The following is a 23,379-nucleotide window of genomic DNA, read 5'->3' on the forward strand; positions in this document are numbered from 1 at the left end:
AAGGGAGAGCCCAGCCACCTTGCAGAGGAAACTCATTTTGGCTACTTGTATTTGCAATCTTGTTCTTTCGGTCATCCAAAGCTCATGACCATAGGTGAGGGTTGGAATATAGATTGATCGGTAAATCGAGAGTTTTGCCTTTTGCCTTTTTTCCCTGGAGCTTTCACAATGACAGCCTGACAGGCAGCACAGTGACAAAATCAGAACGCCCACAGGAAGGTCGCGGGTTGCCCTTTTCACACTGCAGGTGAGCCAAGCCGAGCCACTTAACATCCCAGTCGCTGGGGGAGTCGGTCGACGCGGGTCAATCCTTTCAAAGAGCCCAAACATCCATGTTCACCCGCATTTTTGGTGCAGTGTGAAAGGGGCTCAAGACAGCCCTACAACATCCAGAGCCTTGAGATACCAAGGGTGGATCTCATCCACCCCCTGAGCTCTGCCACCACAGAGTCAGTGATTTCTGCCCATGGAATACGTGTTGGTGGGATTGAGGAGAACCTCAAAGTATTCCTTCCACCATCCAATTATCTCCTCAGTTGGCATCAGCAGCCTCCTGTCCCCACTGTAAGCAGTGTGGGCAATAGGGTCTCAGCTGTCCGTGCTCGAAAAATAAAGAAAAAGACGTTCATGGCGTGCGAGCTGGAGGTGCTGGTCGAGGAGGTGAAGGAGAGACAGCAGATTCTGTTTGGCAGCCTGTTCAGTGGTGGCAGTACAAAAAAAAATGAACACTGAGTGGAATAAGGTGTGCAAGAGGGTGAACACGCAGCCCGCGGAGATTAAAAGTGGTGGGACCTCAAGGTGGGGGTCAGGGAGAGGGGCACCCGACGGAATTTGAGCAGCGGGTGGCGACAGTCATGGGCAACACCTCTGTGGGGGGGATTGTTGCCGCCACCCACGCTGACCCTGAGAGCCTGGAGGGTAACAGGCAACTCCATTTCTTATGTTGCCTTGCCACAGATGTAAACACAACAAATACACAGAATCGGAGTCATCCGCCAGGGCCAGCCCGTCCCCTGGCCCAAGCACCAGGACGACAAGCGGCGGACAGTACTCCAGCCCACCCGGACCCAGCGGCGCATCCTCCAGCCCACATGGATCCACAGACTGTCCTGCAGGTGCAGGAGGACATTATTAGGGGAATAACAGGGATCATTGAGTGGCTCGACCGCCTGATAAATGTTCTGGAACGTTTAGTGGACAAAATAAATTAATCTTGCTTCATGAATGGTTTCTTACCCATTCACATTGTGGAAATGAAATTCTTGCGTGCGAGGACTGCTGCCCGGCCGGGATCGGCGTCCATCCCTCCAGCCTCTGGGTCATCTCGTGGGAGGACATGCTGCTCGGCCTGGGGGACACCATGCGGGTTGGCCACATTGTGAAGGACGCCACATGCCATCACAATGCGGCACACTTTTTCCAGGCGAGAGAGCAGCACGCGCCCACTCCGGTCCAGACAGCGCCACCGACCCTTCAACTGGCCGATGGCCCTCTCCAACACTGACCGAGTGCGAAAGGAGAGGTTGTTGTACCTTCACTCTGTCAGTGTGGGGGTTGTGGAGGTTTTCAGGGGGTAACCACTGTCACCTGCAGTAAGTGACTGGTGCAAGTTAAGTGTCTCGAATAGCATAATATAATTGAGCATTTACTTACCCAGCAGCCAGCCAGCCGTCCGTCACCGGACCTTCCTGCAGCCTCTCCTCAACAGTGCCGTTGGACAGAATGTGTGAGTCTTGCGTTGAACGAGGCCACCTCGCAACAATGTTGAGCAGATTCATCTACGCATCGCAGGTGATCTGCACATTGATGGAGTGAAAACCCTTAGGATGAACGTAAGCGTATTCCTCAAGGGACGGCGCTTTTATGGCAACATGAGTGCAATCAGTGGCTCCGATTACATTAGAGGATCCGGCTATTGCTGCAAATTGCGCTTTAATATTGGCCTGTTTAACTGCACCGTAAGGGAATTTAATTTACCTGCAGGAGAGGTGGATGGTCCACCACCAAGGGCATGGCCCGGCTAAGGGTCGACTGGCTCACTCTGGAACGGTCCGCCATCTCCCACTGGAAGGAGCCGGTGGCCAAGAAGCTGAGCGTGTTCAGCACCAGTGTCTGCACTGGCACAGTTCGGCTCCTGGTGGTTCTGCACTGGAGCGCTGGTCGCAGCTTTTCACAAATTTGCAGGAGGATGGCCCGCGGTAGCCGGAATCAGCTCATCGGCCACTCGTCAGACTCCTCAGGACATTTGCCATGTCCTCCAACAGCGCAAGTGCTGCCATTGTTGAAAGTTTCACATTCAGCACAATCATGAAGGCTCTTTTGTGCCCGATTTATATGCAGTTGTCAAATAATGTCAGTTACCAAACACCGCCACAGGGTGTCGCCAACGGGCCCCCAAGAATTGTCCATTAAATTTCTTGATGAAACTCTTCTCTGACTCTGTGTTTTAGTCTGCCTCAAAAACTCTCTTTATCAGCCCTTGTCAGAACAGGATGTGTCAAGGCCTGTACCTTTAAATGCAAATAAGTTACCTATGATCACACCCCTCAGTTTCTCTCCACTTCCTGGTTTGCCCTTTGCCCCACATGCCACTTCCGTGGTGTGTCCCAACACAAGGACGATTTCACTGTAACTTAGCAACCAGGATATTGTGAAGAAAAATGACCACGGGCAACAACCAACTGGTTACATGTTTGACCCGGAGTCTGACCAAGAAGCAGGTGAAGAGGCTCCAGGAGTAAGAGATTTAACTAGGACATTTCTGAACGGTGTAGGAATTTTTCAAGAAGTCATCATTAATCAATCAGAAGGACCCACAGAATCTATATTGCGCTGTTCAAAATCTGGAGAGGACACCTTCCAGTTAGTTCAAAAGAATTTATTCAGATCAAAAGGAAAGAATACAGAGCTCTGGAGATCATCTTCCCCTATCTTGGAGTCAGCATAAGCAGATGCGTCGTCCCTGACGTTGGGGCAAGAAGTCCAACGATCTAACTATTGATTTAACGCTGTTTTATTCAGTCAACTCGGAGTTACACTCCTTCTGCGTCAGACAAGCGATACAGCACACAGTACAACGTAACAGTGCCACCTACTGTCAAATTACGATATTACAACACCCACTTAATTTTACAGAAGCGGTACAAAAAACTTTAACTTTTTCTTTTACCTGGCTTAATGCTTTCTTAACACCTTTAAGTCAGCATTTTCATTCATTTCCTTTGAACACATTTAGAAAAACATTTTCATTGAACCACTTTTCATTTCAACATTCAATGTACAAGCTGGAACTCTTTTTTACATTCAGAAAACTCCTTTTTTGTTTTTTCTTTAGCTTTGACTAGGCAGCGCTCGGCGTACACCTGTCAAGCAGTGTTCAAGTCCCATCTTAAACAGGGAAAAGCCCAATCTCTCCCCTGAGATATTCAAACTTCTGTTTGGTCAGTGGCTTAGTCAGAATGTCTGCTTTCATGTCACTTGTTGGGCAATATTGCAGCTCTATTTGCCCATTCTGCACACATTCACGGATGTAGTGATATCAAATGTCTATGTGTTTTGTCCTTGAGTGATCCACTGGGTTCTTTGCTATTGCAATAGGTCCTTGATTGTCTTCCAGGATCACTGTGGACTTAACATCCATTCCAAGATCCTTCAGTAATCGTCTCAGCCAGGTCCCGTCTTGAGCAGCTTGACTGAGTGTGACGTACTCGGCTTCTGCTGTTGAAAGTGCAACTGTTGCCTGTTTCTTGCTGAGCCAGCTCACTGCTCCTCCACTCAGTAAGAATATGTTGCCAGTTGTCGAGCGACGGTCATCCTGATCACCGGCCCAATCGGCATCTGAAAATCCAATCAAAGTTCCAGACTCTGAGTGTTCATACTTGAGGCCAAGATTCACTGTGCCTTTCAAGTATCGAAGTATCCTCTTCACTGCGGTCAGATGTGCAGCATCTGGATTCGCATTGAACTTTGACACAGCACTGACTGCTTGAGCTATGTCTGGTCGTGTGGCCATTGCAGCATACAGCAAACTTCCTACCATGGACTGATAGATGTTTTGGTCCACTGGCTTACTAACACCATCACTTTTTCTCAGTTTGACATTGGTGTCAGCAGGAGTTGCAACAGCATTTGCATTATCCATCCCATATTTCTGAAGTATGGCTTCAACATAATGCGTCTGATGAAGAAAGACGCACTTATTTTCTTTGTCTTGGACAACAGAGATGCCCAGGATATAGGACAGCTCACCCATGTCTTTCATCTTGTAGCGCTCTTTGAGTGCCATTTTCAACTCATTCATGCTTTCAGTTGACTCGGTTATCAGAATGAGATCGTCCACGTAAACAGCAAGTATTTCAAGCTCTTGTCTTGATCTCACAAACACACAGGGATCTTATGTGCTCTGTTTGAATCCAATTTCCATCATAAATTCTGTGAAAGCCTTGCTCCAACAGTGAGGAGACTGCTTCAGTCCATAGATGGACTTTTTCAGTTTGGTTTGATGTAGCCCTCTGGTTGCTCCATGTAGATTTCCTCTTTCAGTTGTCCATTTAGGAATGCTGTTACGACATCCATCTGGTGTACTTGCAGATTGTTCTGGATGGCAAAGGAGAGTAGTGTACGAATTGAGCTGAATCGTACTACGGGTGAAAACGTCTCATCATAGTCAGCACCATACAACTGTGAGTAGCCCTTGGCGACAAGTCGGCACTTGTATCTCTCTACTCGTCCATCACTATGATGCTTGACTTTGAACACCCATTTTGATCCTATTGCCTTTCTGTCCCTTGGTACGTTCACTAAGTCCCACGTTTCATTTTCCAACAGCAACTCATACTCTAAGTTGGCTGCTTCCTGCCATTGCTTTGCATTAGGACTCATCATTGCTTGTTTCAGAGTGTTTGGCTCTGTGACATAGCACATATTGGCATGATGATCAACAGTCATTATGTCAGCAAAGTCATCATATCCATATCTCTTTGGAGCCCTTCTGTTTCTGCTCTCTCTAGCAGCTTCACTGACAGTGATCTCGTCATGTACTTCACTCTCATCTGTGTTCATTGTTACCTCATTCTCTGAGCAGGTCACTTCCACTTCCTGTTTCCAGTCGAAGTCTGACTCATTGAAGATGACATCACAACGTATTAGAATCCTCTTTGTCGCTTCATCGTACAGACGATAGCCTTTAGCATTGTTTGCATATCCCACAAATCGAAGCTTCACAGCCTTTTTGTCAAGCTTTCTTCTCTCTACGTCTGGGACATGTACATAGGCTACGCAACCAAACACTCTCATCTGACTCAAGTTTGGTTTTCTCCCACACCATCTCTCATAAGGTGTCTCTTCCTTCAGTACAGATGTGTGCAATCTGTTTTGGATGTAGGCTGCGGTTGCTACAGCCTCTGCCCAATACATCTTCAGCAACTTGGCATGTGACATCATACTTCTAGCTGCTTCTACTAGTGTCCTATTTTTTCTTTCTGCTACACCATTTTGCTGTGGTGAGTGAGGTACAGTCTTTTCATGGTGGATACCTTGAGCCTTCAAATATTCTTGGAACTCTGTTGATGTGTACTCACCACCATTATCTGTTCTCAGTCTTGTGACGTTCTGCCCACACTCATTTGAGAATGTTCTCTCAAAATCCTTGAACTTGTTCAGCACTTCACCTTTTTGTTTCATGAAGTACACCTTGCAGCATCTTGAGTAGTCATCGATGAATGTCACAAAATATTTTGCTCCACCTATAGATTCAGTCTGCATGGGTCCACAGACATCACTATGAATCAGCTGCATCTTGCGTTTGGAATGAATTCCTCCAATCGATTTGTATGGCTTTTTTGACAGCTTGCCTTCCACACATCCTTCACAGAAAGGAACATCTTTTTCTGTAGAGAAGTCCACTCCGTTAACCAGATTTTTCAGTTCCTTCAGCTTTGTGGTGTGACCCAGGCGCTGGTGCCACAGGCTGGCTGCTACTGATGCACTATGGCAGATGGATGAAATTCCTTCAACATCCAGCTGATACAGCTCATCAGTTCTTTGTGTTCCCATACCTTGAAGAGTTCCATCTTTCCCACGTATGTAGCAGCGATTTTTCCTGAACTGCACAGTATTTCCTTTTTTGACTGCAGCTCCCACTGAAAATAAATTCCCAGATAGCTTTGAAACATACAGCACATCATACATTGTGACTGTTTTCACATTGCTTAGTTTGAAAGTCATTCTCATTTTAACACTGCCAAGTCCTAGGGCTTCAACCACTCTGCCGTCACCGAGCTTCACTGACTGTGCTTTTGAGAATTGCTGGTAGTCTTGAAGGATTTCTTTATCACATGTCATGTGTTTTGATGCTCCAGAATCAACTATCCATCCTTCCTGTTGTGGACTCTCAGGGGGTTTTGCCTCTTTAGTGACAAAGGCACTTTCAGAAGAGTCGTCTGTATTGTCACACATCATGCTTTTGGCCTTGTGGGTTTTCTTTTTCCAAGTTGGACAGTCACGCTTTATATATCCTTCTTTCCCACATTTGTAGCATCTCCACGTGCTTTTTTCAGCTCCCACTGCAGTGGCGTTTTCCTGCGTTTCTCCCCGAAACTGTGATGACATGGCTGATGCACCACCTGAAGTTGCACTACTGGAGTTATCCTTAGCATTCACTCGCTTTTGCTCCTCATTAACTAATGCTTGCTGTACAAACGTCAGTGTCAAATTGTCAATTTTTGTTTCCAGGGCTGACAATTGTAGCATAGCTTGGTGGCAAACTACCTCAAAGTGTCACAATTTGGTCTTCCTCTTCAATCACAGCTCCTATTGCTGCTAGCTGATCAGTCAGCTGGGATGTACTCACATTCAGCACTATCATGGAGAACGCCCTCTCTTGCCGTCTGGTGAATTCCGCGATCGCTTGGCGTTAGGATCTGCGGCTAGGCTACCCGTTTCTGTTCCCATGCTCCATAGTCCTTTGGCTTTCAACAGGTGCTCCATCTGAAACTTCCATGTTGCCCAGTTCTCTGGTCCGCTCAGCTTGTCTATAAACAGCTTATCATCCATTGTGAGTTTCCACAACACTGTCTATCTTTCAACAGCTATTTTAGCGACACTCTGGGCCCATAACCTATTGATTTAACGCTGTTTTATTCAGTCAACTCGAGTTACACTCCTTCTGCGTCAGACAAGCGATACAGCACACAGTACAACGTAACAATGCCACCTACTGTCAAATTACGATACTACAACACTATCTTCTCCAGTTTTATGTGTTACGAGGTGCTTATGTGATCGCTTAAGCGTTCAAGTGTGTATTTTTGATCTTCGTGTTTTTTTTTGCAGATTCTTTCCGTCTGACCGCGTGCCAGCACCAACTGTTCCCATTGTAGACTTCTTGTTGCATCTGTGAAGACAAAAATCCCTCTTTTCCTGATTCACGACCTTGCTCTTATCTACTTCTGACTCCCACTACTTCATGCTACCGTAGAAATTCTGTGGACTCTGTTCCGACCTGATTAGCTTGAGGGAGTGATGCTAGCCATGAGTTACATTCCTGCTATTCCCTGTTGTGACCTTTTCACCTGTGTCCACTTTTATACAGTCTGGTCTGTGCTTCACTGCCTTATGTTTCCTGCACTCTATTTTAAGTAAATATATGTATAAATTTAACTACAGTTTAAGCAAATATATATGTATGGCTTAATCTACAGTTAAAGCAAATATATGAATACATTTATCTACAACGGTTAGTACGTAAGTTTGTTACTTGAACTGTTATTTTCTTTGTAAACAAAGTAAAGCACATCACGTATTACAAAGCATTAGATTCTCTCATGAGGATGACATTATTTTTGCTAGACCAATATCAAATCTTCCTTTTCTCTCCAAAATTCTGGAGAAAGCAGTTGCTAAACAGCTGTGTGACTTTCTCCATAGCAACAGCCTATTAGAGGATTTCCAGTCAGGGTTCAGGATTCATAGCACAGAAACAGCACTCGTCAGAGTTACCAATGACCTCCTACTAGCATCAGATGAGGGACTGGTCTCTGTGCTGGTCTTATTAGATCTTAGTGCAGCTTTTAATACCATTGATCACCATATCCTTCTACGGAGACTGGAACATGTCATTGGCATTAAAGGAACTGCACTTAACTGGTTCAGGTCATATTTACTAGGTCGATCTCAGTTTGTACTCACTAATGATAAACCCTCGGAAACTACTGCAGTCACTTATGATGTTCCACAAGGCTCTGTGCTTGGACCAATCCTCTTCACCCTTTATCTGCTTCCTCTCGGTCACATTATTAGGAAATACTCAATTAATTTTCACTGTTATGCTGACGACACACAGCTGTACTTATCAATGCATCCACATGAAATAAATCAGCTGACTAAACTGGAGGCCTGTCTAAAGGAGATAAAAACTTGGATGACCCTTAATTTCCTTTTATTAAACTCCAATAAAACTGAAGTCATTGTCCTGGGCCCAAAACATCTTAGAGACACCCTATATAATGAGATAGGTACCCTGGAAGGAGTTACCTTGGCCCCCAGCACGACCGTAAGGAACCTAGGAGTTCTCTTTGATCAAGATTTGTCCTTTCATGCCCACATTAAGCAAATTTCTAGGACTGCTTTCTTTCATTTACTTAACATTGCTAGGATCAGACACATCCTGTCTCAAAAGGATGCAGAAAAACTAGTCCATGCCTTTGTCACTTCCAGGCTGGATTACTGCAATTCCCTCGTATCAGGCAGCACCAGTAGGTCCCTAAAGACTCTCCAGCTGGTCCAAAATGCTGCTGCCCACGTGTTGACAAGAACTAGAAGAAGAGACCATGTCTCTCCTGTACTGGCCTCTCTGCATTGGCTCCCTATCAAATTCAGAATAGAATTCAAAATTCTCCTTCTAACATACAAAGTCCTCAACAGTCAGGCACCTTCATATTTGACAGAGCTCATAGTCCCCTATTATCCAGCTAGAGCCCTTCGCTCCCAGGATGCGGGGTTACTGGTGGTTCCTAGAGTTTCTAAAAGTAGAATGTGAGCCAGAGCCTTCAGCTATCAGGCTCCGCTCCTGTGGAACTGTCTCCCAGTTTCGGTCCGGGATGCAGGCACCCTCTTGACCTTTAAGAGCAGACTTAAGACCTTCCTTTTTGATCAGGCTTATAGTTGGGCTGCTTAGGCTGGCCCTTAGATATGCTGCTATAGGCTTAGGCTGCAGGGGGATCTCCCATGGTGCACTGGGCTTCTCTCGACTCCTCTTTGTCTTCCTATATTTGTCTTACATAAATCATACTCATACATATTACTAACTCATCTTCTTCTCCGGAGCCTTTGGGCTTCCCTCATCCCAGATTCCGGGTGCTGCTGGAGGAGGCTGCAGACCTGAAGAGGCTCAAGCTGCCACCCGTAGCTCCACCTGCTCACGTCCCCGTCTGTCCATCAGTCTCTTCCTTTTCTCTCTCTCTTTATCTCTGTCCCACTCTTTCCTTCTGCATAAATGTCTTCCTCCATTATCTGTCTTTGTCTCTGCCCCGCTCTCCTGCTCTCTTTCCCCCCAACCGGTCAAAGCAGGAGGCCGTCCCCATTGAGCCTGGGTCTGCTCGACGTTCCTGCCTGTTAAAAGGAAGGTTTTCGTTGCCGTTGCTGCAGGATGTGCTTGCTCATGGAGAATTGTTGGATGTAAATTCATTGAAGGAGCGTGGTTCTAGACCTGCTCTACCTGTAAAGTGTTCATGAGGTAACTTTTGTTGTGATTTGGCGCTATACAAATACAATTAACTTGACTTGCTGTCTAGATGACACTGGGTTTGGTTCATTCGTTCATCCTGCTCTGTAATGCACTGTTTGGCGTTCTCCCCCTGAGTTGTTGCAGATTATATCCTGCCTCAAGTAATTACATTTGCTTTGTGAGGATTCTTACTTTTTTTCATTGCTGTGCTGTGCGCTGAAGAGCGAATTGGTGTAAAATAATGATAATCGATAATTATGAATATTATAGATTATTAAATAAATTACTAATTAATATTAAGTATTAATTATTTGGGGCACCACCCTGATGAGTTCAGGGAAACTATAATACGATCAAACTTGTAACAGTTATCAGTCTTGAACAGAACTTATCTACTAAACAGTCAATATTCTGTGACATTAACTACCTAGGGACAGCTCTGATGTTCGAAGGATGAGATCCGAGCACTGGCTATTGCTTAGACATGTGACCACAAATTCGTACACAAAAGACACTACGACTTCTCTCTTATAATGAAATACATTTATTAACACGATGCATCAACCAATCAGCAACACGTTAGTATAACTGTTATCTAACAAAAAGATACAAGTGATAATGTGTGTGTGTGTAAACGTGTGAGTGAGGGAGTAAGAAGGGGGGGGGGTCTGGTTAGCGTCGCAGCAGGGATAACCGCTAGGCTAGTTAGCTAGCCGCTAGTTAGCCCCGTGGAGGTAGAACTTATGGAATGTTAATAACTAAGCGGAGCGCATAGAAGATAAACCCAAAAAATGTGTGTTACCACACTTGTGCAGTATTAATAACCGGTAACACCTTCTTGAGATGTCACGGTTATTAATAACTAACGTCAATAAATAACGTATAATGCTTTGTAATTTCTGCTAATTACAGGACTTCCGTCACATAAAAAGAGCATTCATAGACATTATACAACACACTAAGCTATTTCTCTACCCAGAAAATGCCAAGTTAAAGGAATCCTTACTTGACCCGGTGGAGCGGTAAGATATTCGGTTTCCGTGTTCCGGAGCGCGGTTCGGCTCGACTCGGAGGGCAGCAGAGCGGCGGCGGGGCAGCCTGCAGGGTCTGCTGGAGTTATTGGTGAAAAGGATGAAGAAGCTGTTGAGCTTTCTTTGACCTTGGACCAGTTCATGCGGATTGCGTGGCTCGACGGTGGCTTCTCTGGACGCTGTGACAGGAGGGAGAGAGTTGTCCTTGTGGAGCAGATCTGTCGTCGCTGCACTGCACTCCAGGTCCGAGGTGGAGAACCGGAGAGGTTGAATCTTCTGAAGACGTTGTAAACCACCCAAGAGAAGAAAACCACCGAGAGAAGGAAATCACCGAGAGAAAGAATCTTCTTCTTCTTCATTGGTTTTTACGGCGGTTGGCAACCAACCAGATGGAGCATTACCGCCCTCTTCTGTCCCATCGCGGAACACCATCTTTCCCTACTTCTAACACCTACAACTAAATCCTTAACATAATCCCTAAACCTAAATCCTATCATACAATCCTGTGTCCCTCAAATAATCTAAAAGAACCCTAACACTCTCCCTATCCTCCATCCTCAGAACTCCCTCCAGACTGATCTCACCCCTCCCCATGTTCCTCCACCTGTCCCTCATCACCCTCCTCTCCACCTCATACCTGCCACACCTCAGGAGTACATGCTCTACTGACTCTTCCTCACCACAGCCCTCACACAGCCCTGTGTCGTGCTTCCCTAACACCTTCAAAGTCCCGTTCAGCCCACAATGTCCCAGCCTCAGCCTCACCTTCACTACTTCCTCCCTCCTCTGCCCACCTCCACCCTCTAGCCCGCACACTCCTCTGAACCCTATACAAGTGCCTACCCTTCTTCTCTTTGTCCCACCTTCCCTGCCACATGCCCATCACCCTCACCCTCACATTCATCTCCACCATCATCTTCACCAACGCCCCCTTTGCCAACTCATCTGCCTTCTCGTTCCCCTCCACCCCCACATGTGCTGGTACCCATAAAAACCTAACCTGACCCCCCCGCTGAACTATCTTCGTGACTGCCTGAAGAACCTGGTACAAAACATCCTAATGACTACCCGTGTGACATGACCTGATGCTAGTTAGGACTACTGCTGAATCTGAGCAGACCACCACCCTCCCCACTTGTGTACACTCCACCCACCTCAGTGCCACCAGCAACGCTACCATCTCCACTGTGTAAACCCCCAGCCCATCTGTCGTGCGCCTACTAAGCCCTATCCCTCTCCCCGGTACTGCCACCCCAAATCCTGTCTCCCCAGACTCCGCCTTTGATCCATCAGTATAAACCTTTTCCCATCCACCATACACCCTTCTCATACACCTGTTGTGAGCCCTAACCAAGTCCTCCCCCTCCCCCTTCCTCCTCAACTCCAACAAACACCAGTCCACACTGGCCACTCCATCCTCCACGGTGCCATCTGGGTACACCACTGCTTGACTCACCCTAATGTGCCCTCCTCCTAGCTCCCTAGCCAGTACATTCCCTATCCTCCCAAAGTGCTCCCTGCCCCCCCCCCCTTCCTGTACTCCCAACAATCATCTAACACACTCTTGGTCGGATGCACCCTTGAGTGACCCTGCAGGTTAGCCCAATACCTCACAATTAATTGCTTCCTTCTTAGCTCCAGGGGCATCTCACCCATCTCCACCTGCAGTGCTGCCACCAGTGTCATCCCTAGTGCCCCACAACACACCCTCAGTGCCTTATTGTATACCACATCCAGAACCCGCAAGTGACACTTAGCAGCCGACCCATACACTATACACCCATGGTGTATAGTGTATGGGTCGCCCTCACCATCGAAATACAAATCGTCTTCAGTGCCACACAGCTAGCCCCCCTGTCCCTACCTGACAAACACCTCATCACATTTATCACCTTCCTACACCTGCCCTCAACCCTCCTAATGTGCTCCACCCAAGTCAACTTACTATCAAAAACTACTCCCAAATACAAAAAGGACCCCACTCTCTCTAACTCCCTACCATACATCATAAGCTTTTCACCACCCACATCCCTCTTCCTAGTAAAGAACTCTGTCTGCATCTTATCTACAGAAAAACCTGCTCCCCCACTCAACCACCACATCTATAGCCTCCTGTACTTTACCCACTACATGTGCTAAGTCCCTATCCCTCTTCCATAGCGCCCCATCATCAGCAAACAGTGCTCTCCCTACATCCCCACCTACCCATGAAAACACATCATTAATCATAACACTATACAACAGTGGACTAATTACACTGCCCTGTGGTGTGCCATTGCTCACTGTGTATTCACCTGACACCTCAGACCCTATCCTAACACGTATCACCCTCTCGGACAGGAAATCTTTCACCCAGTTAAACACCCTACCTCCTAACCCCAGCATGTGCAGTTTAATTAACACCCCCTCCCTCCACATCATATCATATGCCTTCTTAATATCAAAAAACACCACCACAACTGACTCCTTATATACCTGTGCCTTCCTAACCTCATTCTCCAACCTCACCAATGCATCCATAGTACTCCTACCCTTCCTAAAGCCACTCTGATACCCAGCTAATCCCCCTCCCCTCTCCAGCTCATACGTGAATCTATCACACACTAACTGCTCCATAACCTTACCCAGGTTGGAGGTAAGGACTATGGGCCTATACCCTGAAGGTTGAGTGGGATCCTTCCCTGGCTTCCTAACCGGAATCACCACTGCCTCTTTCCACACCCTTGGTATCCTGCCCTCCTCCCATACCCTATTGTACAGCCCCAGCAGTGCCTCCAATGCTCCTTCACCCAAGTGCTTCAACATAGTATACATAGCATACCCCACCTGATCTGCCCCTGGAGCCGTGTGCTTAGCCTTACCTATAGTCCTCACTAACTCTGCCATCGTGAACCTATCATCCATAATCCCACCTGTATCCTCCCTCCTGTCCTACACCCCCAAATGCTTGCCCAAAGTTGCCCCCCTCCCCCTCCTCTCCTCTTCTGTAAAGTTATCCTCACTATGTATCCTCGCAAATGCCCCGAGAGAAAGAATCTTCTCCGCGCTGAAGTTTATATGTGGAGGCCGATGATGTCACTTCCTGTGGGATGATACTGGCTCTCAGCCAATAGCATTTTGACAGTTTTTTTGGATGTGGTCAGTGGCCAGGTTCTCAGAGGGGGGCCAGTGGCCAGAGTCATCACCCCTCTTTTAAGATCCTTTGTTCAAGAGCATGTGGTCACTTAAATTCAGGCTTTGTAAAGGGGTGTTAGGCCTCACAGGCCGAAGGCCTTTCTTCAGCTGGACTAATTGTCACATCTCTGAATTAATCTCTTGGTCTGGTTGACTTGGCACAACAGCTGCCTGAAAGTTCTGTCCACTTATGTGAGACTCAGTAAGATTTATCAGCTGTAGTCACTAAGCCATGCATAAGTTGCCTAACAACACTGCAACACTTTCAGTATTGTTTGTTAAAAAGTAAATTCCCTGTATATTGGTGACAGCCTTCGATCCATCCATCCATTTTCTTCCACTTATCCTGTTAAGGGTCGTAGGGGGGCTGGAGCCTATCCCAGCAGTTTTCAGGCGACAGGCTGACAGGTTGCCAGTCCATTGCAGGGCCAACATATATAGACCATTCACACACACTCACAGTCATACCTATGGTAAATTCAGAGTATCCAATTAGCCTATTCCCCATTTGCATGTCTTTGGACTGTGGGAGGAAGCTGGAGAGAACCCACACAGACACAGGAAGAACATGCAAACTCCACACAGAAAGATCCCATGCCTGAGCTGGGACTCGAACCCAGAACCTTCTTGCTGTGAGGTGACAGTGCTAACCACAGCCAGCATTTTTTTTTTAAACTTTGTCTTCAAAAAGCCATGCAGAAATCCCCTTCCCTCACTGCACATTTAATCAAACAGATGAACAATGACTAGAAGTCTTAATATACTACTGCATTCTCATTGTATATTTTTATTATGACAAAAAAAATTAAATGACAATAATCTATGCTTTGTGAACTGGTGTTTGGGCTCTTTTGGGCTGGAGAGACCAGAACCAGAAGCTTTTATTCGTATTATGCTATATTTTACTAGTCCTCAACATCACCCTCTTCGCAAAGTGGCCTCCCCCGAGTTGGTTTCCACTTTGTGTTTCAGTTCATGAAATAACACAGTCAGTTGTTGCTCTGCTTTGCCAACCTCATTAATCATGACAAACGGGTGTGGAGATTGTTGAAGTTCGCCGACTTCACCGGGTCCGTTGATGAGAAGAGATCAATCGGAGTCGTCTGCTTTTGACAAATCAACACTTTATTTCACACAACAAAGCAGACATAGATATATCTGGAGACCCCACTACATGCACCTTGAGAGTGCAGCAGAGAGTCTGAATAAGATATTAACAGACAGTGAATATATGCTTGAAGCCGCAACTTTTTTCCATACGTAATTTTACACTCATGCATATCACACTTCTTGATTAGTACTCCTGCCTCCTGCACAGTCAGGTCGTCTTGTCCTGTTGTTTTCGTCATTCAGCCTTGACAGTTCGGGCGCAACTAGCAGCCTGCACAACTTAATACAAACAATCACGTCATGTACTTATACACAATCAACTCCTGATATAATGGTGACATATGAACAGAACATGATCAAAAGCTCATTTTCTCACAAGATGCAGAGTCTTGCCAATTTTCTGGAATATGTACCTATATAGGAGGAGAAGGCCCACAACCATGAATCCAAACAAACAGAGGTCCTCACTATCCTCAATGGAGAGTGGCGTCAAGCACACCACACGCCAGCTTCCTCAGGAATCGAAGACATAGCCAGCAGGATGGGTTCCGTCCGGACAGGCAGGCTCCCCCAGTCTTGATTTTCCTGTCAAAATTATGGTGTCAATTGCGTTGAGAGACCAGGGGCCTCATGTATCAACACGGTTTACGCAAGAAAAACTGGCGTACGCCAGGATTGGCGCTCAAGTTCAGATGTATCAACGCAAAAGTTCGTTGATTCTTGCGCTGTTTCACGCCAACTCCACAGGTCCTATAGAAGTTGGCGGAAAGCAGATTCTTGTGTGAACTACACGTCGTGTCCGTTAGCGACACTGTGTGGCGGTGTTTGGTAACTGACATTTGACAACCGCACATACACTGGGCACAAAAAAAGTCATCAACACAACCCAAACACCTGTTGGCATTACTTAAGTGGCTATAAAAGAGCCTTCACGATTGTGCTGAATGTGCAACTTTCAACAATGGCAGCACTTGCACTGTTGGAGGACGTGGCAAACGGTGCAACTAGACAGGAGCGACATTTCGGGGAGTGGGAGGATCTGCTGCACAATTCAGATGAGTGGCTGATGAGCCAGTTCAGGCTACCACGGGCCATCCTCCTGCAAATTTGTCTCATGAGGAATACGCTTAAATTCATCGTGTTTCCACTCTATCAATGTGCAGATCATCTGTGATGTACAGAAGCTGGAAGGATGGATGCCCATCCCGGCCGGGCAGCCGTCCTCGCACGCCAGTATTTAATTTCCACAATGTGAATGGGTAAGAAGCGATTACACGATTCATGAAGCCAGATTAATTTATTTTGTCAACCAAACGTTCCAGAACATTTTTCAGCCAGTTGCACCGCTCATTGATCCCCGTTATTCCCCTAATGTCCTCCTGTGCTGCTGGGTATGGGTGGGCTGGAGGACCGTCCGCCGCTTGTCGGCCTGGTGCTGGTGCTGGGGTCGGGGGATGGGCTGGCCCTGGCAGATGACTCTGAGCTGGTGGACGGGCTGCCACCAGCCGGCAGGGGTGCTGCCCGTCAGCGGCATGGCTGACGGATCAATTTCTGTTAAACATTAAACATAACTATTTAATTAAATGGCTGATTCTGTGTATTTGTTGCATTTACATCTGAGGCAAGGCATGTGGAAATTTTGCGTAAGAAATGGAGTTGCCACTTACCCTCTAGGTTCTCAGAGTCAGCATGGGTGGTGGCGACAATCCCTCCCACAGAGATGCTGCCCATGACTGCCGCCACCAGCTGCTCAAGTTCCGTCAGGTGCCCCTCTCCCTGACCCCCGCCTTTCTGGCCCACACTCCTCTGGAGGGCAGCTGTACGCCACTTGACCTCCACCTTGAGGTCATGTTAGTGCCATTTTCCATATTATTTAGATTTATGCCAATTGATTTGCTTGTATTGTTTAGGAAGTTAGAATTGCAGACATGCATTACAAATAGTGATATGAAATCTTTCAGAGAGCTAGCAGTAGTGCAAGCATATGCCGAAGTTATGCTCGCGCAGGTTTAGTGAGGAAAACTGTACTTTGTATCACTTTGATCATTCAGTAAAGGACTGAGCGAACACTTTTCTACCATCGTCAAAACTTGAAACACGCATAGCGACTCGTTCTTTCCGTCATTAGAAGTGGTTAAGATGTATGAACATGATTATAAACAACATTGGTGATCAGTAGGGAACTTCAGCCAATGATAGGTCCGACCACTCTTTTTTTTAATCTCCGTTGCTCTGAACCCACCGTGTTCACCCTCTCGCACATCTTATCCCACTCTGGGCGTTTTTTTCTTTGTACTGGCACAGGCTGCCAAACAATCTGCTGTCTCTCACCCACCTCTCCTATGAGCACCTCCAGCTCGCACGCCGTGAACCTCTTTTTCTTTGACACTGTTTTGGGAGTGCGGACAGCGGAGACCCTATTTAAATGAATTTGCATATTTATAGGTGGGCGGAACGGGGGCGGGCCCGGTCGCTCCGACATCTGCAGTTAATTCCATGCTGATTGGGATGTCTCGAGGAAATGTGCGTGGATTCCGGCGATCACACATTCATACATCTGGATTTTTTTGTGTGTACTGTTATACTGGCGGTTCGCAAAGCCCTAGAGGCTACCCAAGAACTTAACCCCCCCTGCCCTACAACGTGATGAAAGGAAAAGGACTAAAGCAAAAAAAGAACCTGGAGCCAGTGGTGACATGAGAGTGTTTGGTGCTGAGGTTTACTTTGTTTGACGTTGGCAGCTCACCTGGGCCCGCGACTCGGACGTCTCCTCGTCGCAAGGGCCCGAACAGCATTAGCCTGGCTCCCGTGAGCCGCCAGCTCCGTCGGTCGAGCGTTACAGTTCGTTGGTGGAGAGAGAGAATTCGGTGGTTCGATGTGGAGTTGTTTGTGAACGCTGTATGATGGCGGACTCCGTCCGCGTCGGTGGTCACCTGTCCGCTTCCCACACCTGCAGCGCTTTTAATCAGCGCGCACGGTGAGGACAAGACCGGACGTGACGTCATATCACCATAGCAACACACAACACCAAATGTCACAACCAAACACCAAAAATAATAGAAAAGAAAAAGAGACCTAACCCATGGCCATAACAGTCCGTCCCCCTTATAAGAAAACAACAGATATATACAAATATTATTTTTTTCTCTCTCCCTTTTTTGAAAAAAAATATTTCAATTCTACTGACCTAGACTACCACGTCTTTCTGATACAAATCTAACGCCATATATTGACCAATATTTACCCCAAAAGATAATCCAAAAGTTAACCATTTTGTCTCTTGCCCAACAACCAACGCAATAACAGTTTAGATGATGAACTCGGTCCCATGACCACTAGTTCTATCAGTCTTTGCCTTAATTGTTTCCCTGCCTCTACTGACAGTTTTCCATCACTAAATGATCAGAGATACCACCTGCAAGATTCAACCTCTGGATAAAGTGTCTGCTATGACATTCAATTTCTCAGACAGATGTTGGATCACCAGGTTGTAAGGCTGTAACACCAAACTCCACCTGAACAGTCTCTGATTCTTCCCTTTAAATTTCTCAATGAAAACGAGGGGATTATGGTCTGTATAAACCAACAACTCGTTCTGACTACCTGCCACGTAGAACTCTAAATGTTGTACGGCTAATACCAAGGCCAACGCCTCCTTTTCAATGGTTGAGTAGCGCTGTTGATGACGATTCAGCTTTTCGAGTAATAGGCTATGGGCTTTTCGATTCCCTGTGAATCCACCTGCAGAAGGACAGCTCCGATTCCTAGGTCTGAGGCATCAGCTGCCAACCTGAAAGGAACAGAGAAATCAGGGGCCTTTAGCACCGGTTCACATAATAAAATGGCCCTCACCTTCTCTACAGCACTCTGACACTCAGGCATCCAAACAAACTCACTGCCCTTCTTCAAGAGGTTTGTCAGAGGAGCTACCACATCGGCAAAGTTAGGTACAAACAGCCAGTAAAATCCACTCATCCAGAGTAAACGCATTAATTGTCATTTTGTGGTAGGCGTGGGAAGATCTGCAATAGCCTGCACCTTAACTTGTCTTGGTCTAACTGACCCTCCCCCCACCAAGTAGCCTAGGTATACCTACCTAGGCCCTTCCCAAAATCACACTTGGGGAGATTCACAACCAGGCCTGCAGCTTTTAACCTCTCAAACAACTGATCAATACGCACAATGTGCTCCGTCCATGACGAGCTTTACACAACGACATCATCAATGCATGTTACCACATTGGCCAACCCCGCCGTGATGGTATTCATTAACCTTTGGAAGGTTGCCAGGGCGTTTTTCATCCCAAAAGGTAACACTCAACACAGTTATAACTGATCAGACGTACAAAATGCTGACACTTGCTTCGCTCGGTGGGTTAATGGCACTTGCCAGTATCCTTTTAAAAGGTCGAACTTGGATACAAAGCTAGCCTGCCCAATCCCGTCAATACAATCCTCTAACCGAGGGATGAGGTACGCATCTGTCTTTGTCACCGTATTAACCTTCCTGAAGTCAATACATGGGCGCACAGTATTATCTGGCTTCAGAACTGGCACCAGATGAGAACTCCATTCACTCGTACCCTTCTCTATAGCACCAATCTCTAACATGTACTGCAACACAGCCCGAACAGCATCTTTCCTGTAAGGTGGACTCCGATACGGGTGCTGCTTAATTGGGACAGCATCCCCTGTATCTACATCATGGCAGACTAAAGTTGTGAGACCAGGAGTGTCCCTGAATAAGCCTGGGTAATTCTTCACAAACTTCACAAATATCTTGCCTTTGCTTAGGCTGCAGATACTCAAAATGATGGCTGAGATTGGCTAACATTCCTGAATTGAGTCGGCGAGCAGATACTGGTTCTGGAGGTTGGGGCTCATCCTCCCCCCCATCAAGCTCGCTACTCACAGCAGTTATTAACATACACACAGGGCTTTCTGAATCTCGGACGTCTCCTCGTTGCAAAGGCCCAAACAGCACTAGCCTGGCTCCTGTGAGCCGCCAGCTCCGTCGGTCGAGCGTAACAGTTCGTTGGTGGAGAGGGAGAATTCGATGGTTTGATGTGGAGTTGTTTGTGAATGAGATCCATGCAAGTATTGCTACATGAGGCCCTTGTTGTTTTAAACGGACCATACGCAGTGGGTGTTATCGATGTCCAATACCCCAGGATTTGGTGAAGTTTCCCCGTTTCCGAGGCCCACATCTCTGTGACCACAACTAATCATAGGACAAAGGTTGTGGAAAAGAAATACCTTACTCTAACTGTGGGATATTATGATTCGGTCTCCCAAATTTTAAATGAGATTAATGCAAAGCTAAACTTGCACACCGCGTATGGACTCATACACTTTGTGTACAACAACATCAAAAATAGGGTTTACGTAGGATGGTTTGAATCGATTACAAACAAACTGCAAGATGGCTCCTGTCAAAATACTACCGTGACACTGACAGGGCGACGAGCTGAAATACTGGGTTTTATCCCGGGCGAGGAGTTTGAGATTTTTTCACCAACTGTTTTAAAGAAACACATAGCCTCCCACCCAGCAGACATTCACGGTGGGCGATACAATATTTTTAAAGCCGTAGAAAGAAGGGTCGGGGTATTTACCCTTGTAGTATTCTGTGGCCCTGGTGTTAAACAGGTGTGGGAAGTACCCCTTTTCTAAGTTGTAGATAAATTTATTTATTTTCTTTAACTGTAGTTAAATTTATACATATATTTACTTAAAATAGAGTGCAGGAAACACAAGGCAGTGACGCACAGACCAGACTGTATAAGAGTGGACACAGGTGAAAAGGTCACAACAGGGAATAGCAGGAGTGTAGCTCATGGCTAGCATCACTCCCTCAAACTAATTAAGTCAGAACAGAGTCCACAGAATTTCTACGGTAGAATGAAGTAGTGGGAGTCAGAAGTAGATAAGAGCAAGGTCGTGAATCAGGGAAAGAGAGGTTTTGATCTTCACAGATGCAACAAGAAGTCTACGATGGGAACAGATGGTGCTGGCACGCGGTCAGACAGAAGATTCAGCAAAATAACACGAAGATCAAAAATACACACTTACACGCAGAAGCGATCACATAAGCACCTCCTTGTAACACATAAAACTGGAGAAGATAGTTAGATCGTTGGACTTCTTGCCCCAACGCCAGGGATGATGCATCTGCGTATGCTGACTCCAGGATAGGGGAAGACGATCTCCAGAGCTCTGTATTCTTTCCTGTTAATCTGAATAAATTCTTTTGAACTAACTAGAAGGTGTCCTCTCTGGATTTTGAACAGTGCAATATATACTCTGTGGGTCCTTCTGATTGATTAATGATGACTTGTTGAAAAATTCTTACAAAGTCTTTAAATCCTAGAGTGTGAGGGGGTTTTGCCAATCACATTGGAAGAAAAGAGTATGAGTCGATCCATCTGTGATCGTATGTTTTATCATACATGTGGATCACTCTACTGCCGCGCATCGTGACAGATGGTGCAATTCCCTGCTTGATGAAATGCTCTAATAGGATGTAGTTGTAGTTGGTTTTTTTAACAACTTTGTAAAATTTACTGCACCTGCTGCAAAATTTTAGGTTGTGGCAGGGAATCAGGTTGTGTGTTTTTTCAGGCTCTTTTTGTGCTTTGTAACAAAACTCTGATTTACAGATGAGGCTACAGTCCATGTATGCATGGGCAATGCATAGAGAAAAGCAAAGGCTGTTGTCCTCTATACGGTTGTTGGGGTTAAAGAGGGAATTTGCCTTTTTAGAAAAAATCTCATCATAGAACACGTTCCCCAATTTCAGACGCCCAGCCTCAGAGTGGTTTTGTGCAATTGTAGCAATAAATTCCAATTCATCGTCAGTCATGAATGTGTCATTACTCTGAATAGCCTGAGCGACCGCTTCTACGTATAAATATATCTTGGCTGTATTCATCGTTGGATCGTAACACAGCTTGCACATCACTAGTCAGGGACTAGCAAAAACAACCTCTCAAAACAACATTTAAACACTGCCAGGTTGTGACATTTCTAATGCCTGGCCAATCACCCCGAATAGTTTATCTCTAACAATGGATGGCACATGGACGGGGCTGTCGACAACTACAACTCCTGAAATCAACTTTTTGACGCAGTTCTACAGCATTAAAAGGCCTGATTTCCCTCACATCTGCTTGACCATAGCCACTTTGTCTGGCAACGCTTGTAGAAGGGATGTTTGGTGTGTTAATGCTGCTACTAGAGATGAGTTCAGACCCTTGTGTAATGACAGCCTGTTCAGTATGGTGTGATGGTATGGTGTGACGCCTACCATTTAAAAGTTCTTGATCTCTCATGGCTTGTGATGGTTCAAAATCCTGGGCGAAAATCTTTTCAAGATTTTTCAAATCCTCCTCTGTGGGCCTCAGTTGAATTAGGTCTCCAGCGCTGTCAAACCCATTAGCATAGCAGTAGATGCTGTAATCCTTTGCCCTCTATCCACATCTGAGTGATGCCTACCATTTAAAAGTTCTTGATCTCTCATGGCTTGTGATGGTTCAAAATCCTGGGCGAAAATCTCTTCAAGATTTTTCAAATCCTCCTCTGTAGGCCTGGGTTGAAATACGGTCTCCAGCGCCGTCAAACCCACTAGTGTAGCAGTAGATTCTGTAATCCTTTGCCCTCTATCCACATCTGATGTCAGAAAGGGAGAATTGATGTTGGATGTGGGAGCGGGGTGTCTTTCAATCATCTCATCCTCCCGCTGCAGATGAGACAGTCATGGTGTTGGATCTACGAAGAGAAAAAAAAAAGTTTCGTTAAGTAAGCATATACCATATTGGCTGCATATAAAATAATTTTGAAAGAGCACACACACACACACACACACACACACGTTACTGACCAGCACAGCCTTCACCCAGGGCGTTTCTCATAGTCGTACAATTCTTCTTCTCCATGGGTCTGTATTTTTAAAATTAGATGTGTTGCAGAGCACGCTGAATTTTCCGGTGAATATTCATACATGATAGGTGGTTACGGTCTGATTGTTGTGCTCCCGGCGTTCGTCTAATCTTTATACTGAGCCTGTTTTTGGGCCGTGCAGCTTCTGCAGTGTCTGTTAGCAATTACTTTATTAATTAATTAATATAAGCCTTAAAAACCATATGGGAATGTTGGTTAAATTGATGTACATGCATTGCTCGAGAAGGGGTTGTGGTTTGGGAGGTACGATTTCAACATCAGCAACTGCAGTCATGAGTTTTCCTTAACAAAAAATGTATAAAAGCATACTAGTAATTTATCATTGTATCAGTTACAGACAACAATACATAATCAAAGAAGTTGCTGAGCTTGCAATCAGCCA

The 23,379-nt window shown here is 46.0% G+C and overlaps 1 long non-coding RNA gene across 1 annotated transcript; it reads right to left on the minus strand.

Moving 5' to 3' along the window:
• Positions 1 to 1,067: 1,067 nt before the first annotated feature.
• Positions 1,068 to 1,936, minus strand: LOC147246181 (uncharacterized). Its single transcript, XR_015109916.1, has 3 exons — positions 1,654 to 1,936; positions 1,237 to 1,500; positions 1,068 to 1,109 (listed from the first exon to the last, which is right to left on the minus strand). It is a non-coding gene; the product is annotated as an uncharacterized LOC147246181 (long non-coding RNA).
• Positions 1,937 to 23,379: the final 21,443 nt, after the last annotated feature.

The sequence above is a fragment of the Aulostomus chinensis genome, chromosome 17 (assembly GCF_037954235.1).
Source record: "Aulostomus chinensis isolate RoL2024-O1b breed Wild chromosome 17, RoL_Achi_v1.0, whole genome shotgun sequence".
NCBI classification, from domain to species: Eukaryota; Metazoa; Chordata; class Actinopteri; order Syngnathiformes; family Aulostomidae; genus Aulostomus; species Aulostomus chinensis.